The following is an 11,107-nucleotide window of genomic DNA, read 5'->3' on the forward strand; positions in this document are numbered from 1 at the left end:
CACAATGGTGCCTGACTCAACCATTCCTTCTTGCAAATACAGCTCTATATTCAACAGTGTTTATTCCATACAATATATTCCATATACCAACAGTGTTTTGCTAGTCTCACTTATCATTGGCCTGAAATGTCATTTTTGACTATTTCCACACATATGCCAACCCTTCTACTGCCTCATGCTTATTCAGTTGGCTTCTGGCCCCTCAATCTATCTTTTCTCAACACTTCTCTGTGTTCCTCACGGTTTGTTCCTCACTGCAGTGTTTCTGTCTCTAGGCTGTCCTCCTGCTATGCTATTTTTCCTTGGCAGTTTTTCTCCTCCAGGCTTCCTGATATGAACTGTGAAATACATAATCGGCTCAGCAAAACTGACCAAAGAATGAAAGAACTATGGAGGTGGGAACTGGCCCATCATGTCGATGCCCGATTTTCATTTAAGCATTGCAAAACTAATCAGCCCTGCTCTTTCCTTATAGCTCTTTATCTCCATCTGCTTTCAGCTACTAATCCACTATTCTCTTAAAGATGTAGTGGCTTTTGATTCAAACATTGTAGCAAAGCATTCCGTGCCATGACCTATAAAGAACCAAATCACTAGCAGAATAATGAACATCATTTCCCCACTGATGCTACACAGAGAAATCTAAACAAAATAAGTGTAAAATAAATTTCATACATTGACAAAGCATAAACGTTAGGATAGTGACAGTATCTTTTCTGCTATTCTCAATTATTTCCTGTATCCTCAGCTTATGCTGATTTTAAGAAGCACTCAACTGTCCTTATGCATAAGTTGTTAATGCACTTGAACTCACTCCATGTTAGCTAGTCCTGAAAGTTTTGTAAATAGCATTGGTGTGCTTCAGAAGTTAATTTTAAAAGATGACATATGTGAAGATCCAACAATTACAACAATTTTGTGTTCTGTACATTTGGTTCAATCCTGATTCAACAGTTGGGTGTGAACAAACAACAGTGGAATCACAACTGGTTTATGAAGCTAGGCTTAAGTCTTGGATTGGAGCCAATGAGTCTCTGGTATATTTTTAGCTCATACCACAAGGACAGCCAGAAATCTTGTGGATTATCAGGACGTCCTAAAGTACCTCCCAGGTCATGAATTTACCTCCAAGTGTTGTAGGCAACAGTTGTAGGCAGGTTACAAATGTCAGTAATCTGCACACTTCAACAACTAAAAAAATCACAACTAAGACATAGGATCACTTGCATGTGTTACTTGAGAAATAAATATTTTATGGGCACACAAAGCAGTCTTTTCATCAAATCTACTCAAGGGATCTTTGACAGGTTTGAAGAAACATCTTGGGGCAGTCATTCTTCTGAAAGACAGTGACTGGGAATATTTTCTTCACAATGTAGCAATAATGTGGCAAAGTTTTACCCATCAACCCCACCAAAACTCTTTCCCAACTCAGACGTATTTCCTCAGGTCAAACTAATTAGAAATGCACAGCAGAATGCCAAGCAGAAGTCATGCCACAAAGAGGAAAGCTGTCAGTGTATTACAAGATCATACAGTATAGAAGAGACAATTCAGTGCATCAGGTCTGTACCACCAAGTATATGTTTAAAGATGACAATTTTAGTTGCAAATGCCACCTAACTATTATAGGAGTAGGCAATTGCCTGGTGAGTATTATCATTAGACTATTAATCCATCATTAATGTTCTGGGGGCCCATGTTTGAACTGAATTTGAATTCAACAGAAATCTAGAATTAAGAGTCTGATGATAACAGTAAAACTTTTGCTGGTGGTCAGTAAAAGCCCATCTGGTTCACTCATGTCCTTTAGGAAAGGGAAACTGCTTTCCTTACCTGGATCGGCCTACATATGACTCCAAATGCACAGCAAAGTGGCTGACTCTTAACTATCCTCTGGGCAACAAATGCTGACCTAGTCAGTGATACCCAAATCACGTGAAAGAATTTATAAAAAAGTGCTGGGGTGAGAAAGAAAATGGCTTGAGTATCCAAAGGTAATGTTCAACAAAAGACCTTGGCTGAAAATTAGAGCCTCACCAGGTCTGATCCAGGACAGGTCCATTAGACCTCATGCTCCTTGGGAACACTGCAAGAGCTGCTTTGTCACCTCCCATCACTTTCCCTTGGCAGCCCCAGGGATTGTTAACAGAACGTAAACTGGCCAGAACTGAATGCTCTAGCCAATGTCTGCATACAACTGGTGGTGGAGGAGAGATCAGCAGTAATCTCAGACAGGGCAGGCAAATAAAGGGTACACAGGGAGGCGGAAATAACCCTCACCCCTTGCAGTTTATCGTTGCCGTGCTCTCACCCAAATTCACATTGTATATTAGAGGAGAATTCTGGCTGGTGCCTCTGTCAGAACACACTGCCAGGTGAGGTGATTGTGCCAAAGTTCTACACCAAAACTGATCAACAATTTTTTGATTGAAAAAGCGAGAGTACCGTCACTGAAACAAAATGATGTGCACTACAGCTGACACAAGGTCAGAAAACAGGGATATGATGAGAATCACCACAGATTAAAGCAATGCGACAGATGGTGATGTAGTGATATATTAGAAACTGTGGTCTTATCTGAAAGCAGTGGCAAATTATTGCTTCTGTAATTGTTGTCATGGTTTTGAGTATGCAGTTGCTCGCTTTTCCACTTTAGGTCTGTTTACTGGTGCCCTTTCTTCATGAGGAGCACACTTTCTGAGGGCCATGATTGAACAAGAAATGAGTGTTCCATTTTAAATATTCAGCATCTATATATATGAAACAAAAATAGCACTGCAACAAAATGCTGCTAAAGCTGTTATCATATAGGCTGATAGGTGTAACCTGTGCTGCAAAATAATATTTTTTGTTTTTAAATTAATATTTAAAAATCCATGCATTCCCCCCCCATACACCAGATGGTGCCCTTCAGTGTGCCAAGAGAAAAGTGGACAAACCTATTATCAAATTGTCTTTACTGCAGACTGGTAGCAGGGACAGATTGCATACCACCATACTGTCACAGTCCCCAGTGCTTCATATATTTTATTTTGCATCCACACAAAACCTCTGGGCTGTAGCCACTATGCTGGACTGGTAAAGCAGTCATAATCTTATGTTGTTGATATCATGTTATTATTTGTGCATTAAGAGAATACATTTTGTGTCAATTTTTCCTAGAAACAAGGAGATTACTGATCGGTCTGTTTTGCGAACAATTTTTTTTCCCCAAGGGGAAAATGCTTGCCAAAACATCTGGGGAACTCCGTGCTCTTTCTCAGGCACAAACCTAAATGCTACGGAATTTTAAATAGCCACCTGAACATTTAGCACAGACAGTCACACTTCATTTAACATATCATCCAAAAAAATCAATTTCTACTTGGTATTGTTTTCAAACTAATACTGCACATACTCAGGTAATGGTTGATCTTGTCATCCCAGCCTTTGCCCCAATATATAGTCATGTTTCATAAATCTTGTGCATAAGTTTAGGAAATGAATTTTACACCCAAAAATCCAACTCCTTGTACTTACCACCCATTGAGCACTGAGCTCAAACTTGCTCTGATGCAAACCGTCTTGACAGAATCATGGAGTAACACATCATTGGAAGTAGATATTCATGTCTCCTTCATGTCTCAGCATAGTAACATATGATATCAAGGCCATCACTTCACTGGTGTGTGGTACTTTTGAGGGGCAGTGTTAGTGGGAACTGTTAGTGGAAACAACACTGAGACAGCATGATGATGGGAGACAGTGAACTTCCAACCCCCCAAAATGTGACTCATATTTGTCAACCTCCTACTTTTTGACAAAAAACTTTAGTGTTGGAATCTTGACTTCTACACGAGTATATCCTGTGCACAACAAAGCAGCAAGAAAAAGATATTTTACATCTGCAAATAGCACTGCATAGACCAAAACTGCTTCGTCTCACCTCAGAAGCATCTATGAACATCATGATGTTTGAATGATTGCAATTAAGCAAAAATAAAAGTTTGGTAAACTGGTTTGCAGCATGCAAAAATCTTTACTTAAGAGAGAATGCCAGAGAATATGGATAAGCAAAACTAGGCAAAAGGTAATGATAACAGCTGCCAAATCAGAAAGGTGACACAAAAAGAATATACAGTAAATTATACAATTCTTATTTTTCACCAAATGACACAAATGTAATCAAAAGCACTCTGAAGCTCTCCATGAAGCATGGCAACACTGACATTAATGACTGGGAGGAACTTGTTACCAATTGTTCAAAATGGAGATAACTTGTCCATCAAGCAGCATCATGCATTGAGTCCTATTGTCTTAATAATGAGGCAGAGCGGTGGCAGAGAAAGAAAGGAAAGGAAGCAAATCCTGCACTCCGGATCCCGCTACCTCATGGGACATCCTGCTACATTTACTCAAAAGATCTGTGGGTTGAGAATTGGCCTGTTGAGTCAAGTGATGACCCACTGCAGAAGCATGTGACACTGAGTAGACATCCTCCTCCAGCTGAGGGACAGACACTGCCGATAACAAATGTAACCTGCAAGTTCATCCATTTATTCTGAATAGCATAGGTCTGCAAACCTATGGCTCAAATCTGTTAATCTGTGACCTCTTAAGCACGATGTCATCTTGTTTATGTTCTCAAACCGAAAACCTCCTGCTGGCAGAAATAGCAAACACTTAACACGTTCATATAGCATTCCCCTGTCTGTTACTGAAAATAAATGGGTTAATGTCTGCATTTAGATAGCAGGCAAAGCCGTGTTTAAATACGTCAAACCATTTGTTTAATCATGTCACCAGCAGTCGTTCTGACACGTTAATCTTCTGACCGAAGTGTGAGCATGAAGGAGCGAGGAGGTGGCTTGAAAAGTCTTTTGATCTAAATTATCAAAAGTTTAGTTTTAATTTTAGCCTAGTTGACTCACTCATACCAAGGAGGTAGTGAAATGCCACAAACAGATTGTTCAATCACTATTATCCTACTGGTTAAGATAGTGGGAACTGTCTTTACTCTAGGTGTGCTGACAAGTTATGTCACCACATGTCAACTGATTGTCATAATTAAAATCCCAGCACACCTTAATCAGCTCACTGACCTAATATTCTGACAGGAGAGACAGCAGAATGTTCATGATCATTAAAATTGCCCTATTGATGAGTTTAGCTTGTGACAGTAAACCTCAAGGGGAGTCATTTTTCTTCCATATTGACAACAGAACATATTGGTTTCTTTAATAACTAACAATCCATTAACAATTTGCATTCTCAGAGATTTCCTCCTTCAGAACTGTATGACCACCCGATGTTTGAGTAGGTTGTTAAATACATGAAGAAACAGTTAGTGTACCAGTAAAAGCACAACAAGTAGATGGGAGAATCTTTTGCTTTCTTGAGAATCTTTGTGTTGTGAAAGCTGACTGTGTCTCTACTGAATTCCCAAGTAAAAGAAATCCTCTCCTAGTCTGTGGTTAAATCTTCAGAATCTGACTCACAGAACTAAGGGCTGCTCTATCATCAGAGAGAGAGAGAGAGAGAGACAGACAATCAGTGCTGGTTTAATCTGAGGGTCATCATGCCTCAGGTGAGGGGAGAAGCTGAGAAGGAGTATCCTTTGTGGTAACCTCAGCCAGCATGTGAATTGAATGCATGCTTTTGGTGTCACTCTGCATTACAAGCCAGTCAACTAAGTTAACCAACCCCTTTATTCAGGGATAAGAACTAATGGGAACTTGAAATTAGTGGAGAGATGCCAAGCCAAACAAAAGACTTAAATATATTTAAGACCACAAATTATTCATGCTGCTGCCCGATTTTGTAAACACTACTCCTCCATTGGAGTCGGTGGGTCCATTGGCTGCATTCACCAATATTCTAGAGAAATTTGTGCCTGTAGGCTCAACCAATCAAAACAGGCTGAAAAAGCATGATATTTTGCTGTCTGCATCTCAAACCTGAATCTTTCTGGACCCTTCCAGCCTCCACTCTCTGAGGTCATTCACACAAGATTAACTAGAACAATATCACATTTGGTTTGTTGGTCTTGATTATCCAATAGGAAGTATGCATGCATCCCTCTCCTCCCAAATTCTCTCCTTACCTCTGCATGGATGAGCTTGGGATGTACTGAAAAATCCTGGAGTTTTTCCTTTGCCTCTTTACGAATATAAAGACTTAATGTCTACCCATTATAAAAGCAATACATTAAAACTTAAACTGTATCTAGCACGTTTCTGAAATTTCCATTATATAAACACAATTCACATATTAAGATAACCAACATGTCCATTAGAAGCATTACAGAGTACTTAAAATTGGGTTTAATACTCACGGTGTTAAAAAAAGTCAACAATCCTAAAGTTGGTATGTCATTAAAGATGCACACTATTTATTTTCATAATGGTAAAAATGTCATTAAAATGATCACCAAAGTACACATCTATATCCACCTATAGGGATATTCCCTCTAATTACCACAACTGATCTCAACGCAACTTTTAAGAGGCATTTGGATGGGTATATGAATAGGAAGGGTTAGGAGGGATATGGGCTGGTGCTGGCAGGTGGGACTAGATTGGGTTGGGATATCTCGTTGGCATGGACGGGTTGGACCGAGGGGTCTGTTTCCGTGCTGTACGTCTCTATGACTTGACAACTCAGGGAGATAAATAGGCACGGAGGGGGAAAAGAAGCCTCCAGATAAACGAGCTCCTTCTCAATCGCACCAAGATTACGAAGATACTTGTTTGAGGAAAAGACAAGAGGTGCGCCTTAGATAGCAGTTGTGATGTGTGAAAGATATTTCACCAAAAGATGTATTTCAGAAAACTGGTTCGACAACAGAAAGCAAAAAAAGTGTCCAACGTTTCCAGTTGCATTGCTGTTTGAAATGTGATGACATCCCTGACTATCCCCCAAGGCTTCCATGATTTGAACCAATTTTAGAAACTATTTAATGAAATGCAATTTCCCTGCAGTAAAACTTTTGCGCACAGGAACACGGAGATTCACAAACACGGCTATTTACATTGTTTCCGCTACGTTCCTTCAGAATACAGCCCAAGATTCCCAAGGTATTCGCTCCTTAATATGCAGAAATAACGCCGATAATGTACATCATGCGAAATACATCTAAGGATATAAACGAGGTCGACAGCACAAGTTTATCTCTGAGGTGCTGAGGGATTAGTCATTCTGCAATCAAATCCGTGACAGATAATGTTAGCAATGCATAAAAGGCAGCTAAAATAAACTTCCCCCTGGAACAGACTGGAAAAGCATCATTTTCACTCCCCGCGTCCCAAACCTGAATCTTTCTGGACCCCTCAAGCCTCCACTTTCTTCAGAGATAATTCACACACTCAAGATTGACTGGCAAGGACATCACAGCTGATTTCTTTTTATTGGAAATTTTTTAAAAGTAGTACTTTTTCTTAAAAAGATGTGATTATTCCCTGATGTGAAATGGTTTATATATATATATATTAAATAAGCTGCATAAATATGTGCCTGTAGGTAGAGGAAATGGAGTCACCCTACCTCCTGTGCTGATCCCGAGCTCTGTCTCCTTCGCTGCCTCTAACATTGTCTCTCAATCCAGACTGAGCAGCAGTAGGCGCGCCGCCGATAGCGGCACATTCCCGGAGCGCGTGCATGTGGGCGCGCGCGCGCCTGGGAGGGTCGGGAGGGGCGCGCGGGCTCCGGGCTCCAGCGATACCTTTAGGCGCGCGCCACCTGTAAGCACATGAGCCACACGGTGGGCAGCTTGTGCAAAAAGGGAGCCTCATCATCATTATCATCATCATCATCATCATTCATCTCTCCTGCTGCAGATATCTTCTTAATTCACAGAGAAACTGAGTGAGAAAAATAATATCCTCCAGTACCATCAATGTGCAGCTCTACCAAGGAAAGTGGCACGTTTGATCAGACTGTTGCGCCAGGTCTCTCCCTCCTCCCTCTCCCACACCCTACCCCCAACACCCACACACCTGTAATATCCAAACATTTGTAGTCTCATTGCCAGCTTCTGTCAACACAATCTGACTGGCAATCCTGTCACTAGGCAACAGTAAGGACTGGAGATGCTGGACTTCAAGAATCCCTAGACGTGAAGTTGCAAGACTACAGCAGGTCAGACAGCATCCAAGGAGTGGGGAAGTCAACGTTTTGGGCTGAAATCCTTCGTCAGGTTTTGGCCCGAAACGTTGACTTTCCTGCTCCTTGGATGCTGTTTGACCTGGCAATACTGTCACATCTTCATTCATTCACGTGTCATGGTGCTGAATGGTGGATCAAGCTTGAGGGGTTGAATGGCCTATTTCTTCTCCTATTTCAAATGTTTGCATGTGTTCTGTATTTCATGTGGCATCCTCATGGCACTTGCTGAACTATTCAAGTCCTTAATGGCATTGTTGGTCAACCCACAGCAGGTGGACCGCAGTGGTTCAAGAAGGCAGCTCACCACCTTCTCAAGGGCAACTAGGGACAGGCAGCTAGTGATGCCCACATCCCACAAATGAATAAAACAAAATGCTTCTTTACACATCTCTGTGACACATGTTAAGAATGTCACAGTGGCTCAGTAGCAAGCACTGCTGCCTCACAGCGCCAGGGACCTGGGTTTGATTCCAGCCTTGGGTAACTGTGTGGAGTTTGCACATTCTCCCTGTGTCTGCATGGGTTTCTGCTGGGTCCTCTGCTTTCCACCCACAATCCAAAGATGTGCAGGTTAGGTGGTTTGGCCATGCTAAATTGTCTGTGGTGTTGGGGGATGTGCAGGCTAGGTGAGTTAGCCATGGTAAAATAAGGGGTGAAGGGGATAGGGACAAGGCTGGGTCTTGGTGGGATGTTTGTTGGCGTGTCGGTGCAGACTCAATAGGCCAAACAACCTCTTTCTGCACTGTAGGGATTCTGATTCTATGAATGCCCCACATATGAATTAAATAAATAAGTAATCTTCTGGCCTGATTTGTAATTTTGCAATGCTGGACCTTTTCTTTCCAGTTGTAGGATGTGTAGAGTGGCAGGACAGAGGAAATACTGTCTTCTTGTTAATTCATGGAATGTGAGTATTGGTGGCTAGGGTAGCATTTATTGTTTTTCCCTAATTGCCCTTGTGAATTTCTGCAGTCCGTGTTGTGTAAGAATCCTCCTCAATGCTGTTAAGCTGGGAGTTCCAGGATCTTGACAAGTGAAGGAACAGCGATAAAATTCTAAGTCAGGATGGTATGTGGCATGGAGGGAAACTTGCAGATGGTAGTGTACCCAACTACCTGCTGCCTTTGTCCTTCTAGTGGAAGAGGCTGTGATTTTGAAAGATGCAGTTGGTGGAGCTTTGGTGAGTTACTACCGAAGTATCTAGGGTACACAGTGCTGTTAAGGGGCATTGATGCTGAAGGGTTTACCTTCCAATCACCTTGACCTGTACTGTTAACTGATTTTGTTGATTTGATTTATTGTAGTCACATGTACCTAAGTACAGTCAAAAGCTTTGTTTTGCAAGCAGTATAGCAAACAAGGATATACAGATCATAGGGTGCTTAGACAAAGTGAGGCATACAGGTTATGCACAGGAGGTGCACAAAGCAAGATCAACATTATTTGAAGTTAGACAGTCCATTCAGCAGTCTAATAACAGCAGGGAAAAGGCTGTTCTTGAACCTGTTGGTGCATGTGTTCAAGTCTCTGTCTTCTGCCTGACAGAAGCGGTTGGAAGAGAGCAATACCAGGGTGGGAAGGGTTTTTAATTATGTTGGCAGCCTTGCTACAGCAACGAGAAGTGTAAGTGGAGTTCATGGATGGGAGGTCGGCTTCCGTGATGGTCTGGATTGTGCACACAATGTTTTGTAGTTTTTTAAGAGGTCCTAGGCAAAGCAGTTGCCGTACCTGGCCATTATGAGCACTGATTGAATGCTTTCTATGGTGCATCTATAAAGGTTGGTGAGGCCCTTACTTTCGCGATGAATTTGGCTTCTCTCCAAGGATACTGTCAGACCTGCAGGGTATTTCCCAGCATTTTATTGTTGTATTTATTTCATATTTTCAGCAACAGCAGTATTTTGCTTTTACTACAGCGGAACCCACTGTCAGAGCAGAATTTACAGTCAGTCAACATCTCAGACAGTTTTCTCCCATTTGCCTTTGGGCAGGTGATGACAGAGGCATAAATAAAAGGAGGAGCTGCATGCCAGACTGAGAGCTTGGGAAAGTTCCAAAATAACAGATTGTAATGTTGTCATAACCTGTCATACTCTTAAAGTTATGGGAGCACTTTAATGTTCAAAGATTTCTCAGTGAGAGAAATGTCCTTTTGCTTATTGAACACAACAATTAATAACTTTCACAAACCTATATACATCATTTGCATCAAACAAAAACAGAAGTTGCTGGAACTGAAGAAGAGTTACTTGACTCGAAACACTAACACTATTTTCTACTCACAGATGCTGCCAGGTCTGCTGAGTTTCTCCAGAACTTTTTTTTGTTTGTTGCAGATCTTCAGCATTCATACTTCTTTGTTTTACTTTAACTGCATGTTAATTAAACAAAAGTTCACTTAATATAGATTGATTTTAAAATATGTTTTCCATCATGTCTTAGTGCTTTTCTGTCATGGGATGTGGGTACAAATGGCAAGGTTGTTATTTGTTGCCCACTCCTAATGGCCCTTGAGCTGAGTGCCATTCCTGAGGACAGTTAAGAGCCAACCATGTTTGCGTGGCTCTGGAGTCACATGTAGGTCAGACCAGGCAAGATCGGTGACTTTCCTTTCCTAAAGGGCTTTGGTGAACAAGGTATTTTTTTAAACAACAACCATTGACAGTTCTATGGTTACTTTCCTTAATACGAGCTTTTAATCCAGGTTTATGAACTGAATTTAAAATCCATTGACTGCTAAAGTAGGACTTGAACTCATGTCCCCAGACTATTAGTTTTTAGATCAGAGTGGTGCTGGAAAAGCACAGCAGATCAGGTAGCATCCGAGGAGCAGGAAAATCGATGTTTCGGGCAAAAGCCCTTCATCAGGAATGGGCTTTTGCCAGAAACATCGATTTTCCTGCTCCTTGGATGCTGCCTGACCTGCTGTGCTTTTCCAGCACCACTCTGATCTAAACTCTGG

General features: G+C 41.4%; 1 protein-coding gene across 2 annotated transcripts in view; it reads right to left on the minus strand.

Annotated features, from left to right (window-relative positions):
* The window catches only part of znf385c (zinc finger protein 385C), a 433,208-nt gene extending 425,663 nt beyond the window's left edge, over positions 1–7,545 (minus strand). The window contains exon 1 of one of the 2 annotated variants that reach the window (XM_043674956.2): positions 7,525–7,545. The gene's annotated coding sequence lies outside the window, so the exon portion shown is untranslated. The remainder of the gene's footprint in view (positions 1–7,524) is intronic. The other variant, XM_043674952.2, reaches the window with a different exon arrangement.
* Positions 7,546–11,107: the final 3,562 nt, after the last annotated feature.

Source organism: Chiloscyllium plagiosum, unplaced genomic scaffold, assembly GCF_037043375.1.
Source record: "Chiloscyllium plagiosum isolate Xiang-an unplaced genomic scaffold, Cpla_swu_hap1 HiC_scaffold_32, whole genome shotgun sequence".
Classification (NCBI taxonomy): domain Eukaryota; kingdom Metazoa; phylum Chordata; class Chondrichthyes; order Orectolobiformes; family Hemiscylliidae; genus Chiloscyllium; species Chiloscyllium plagiosum.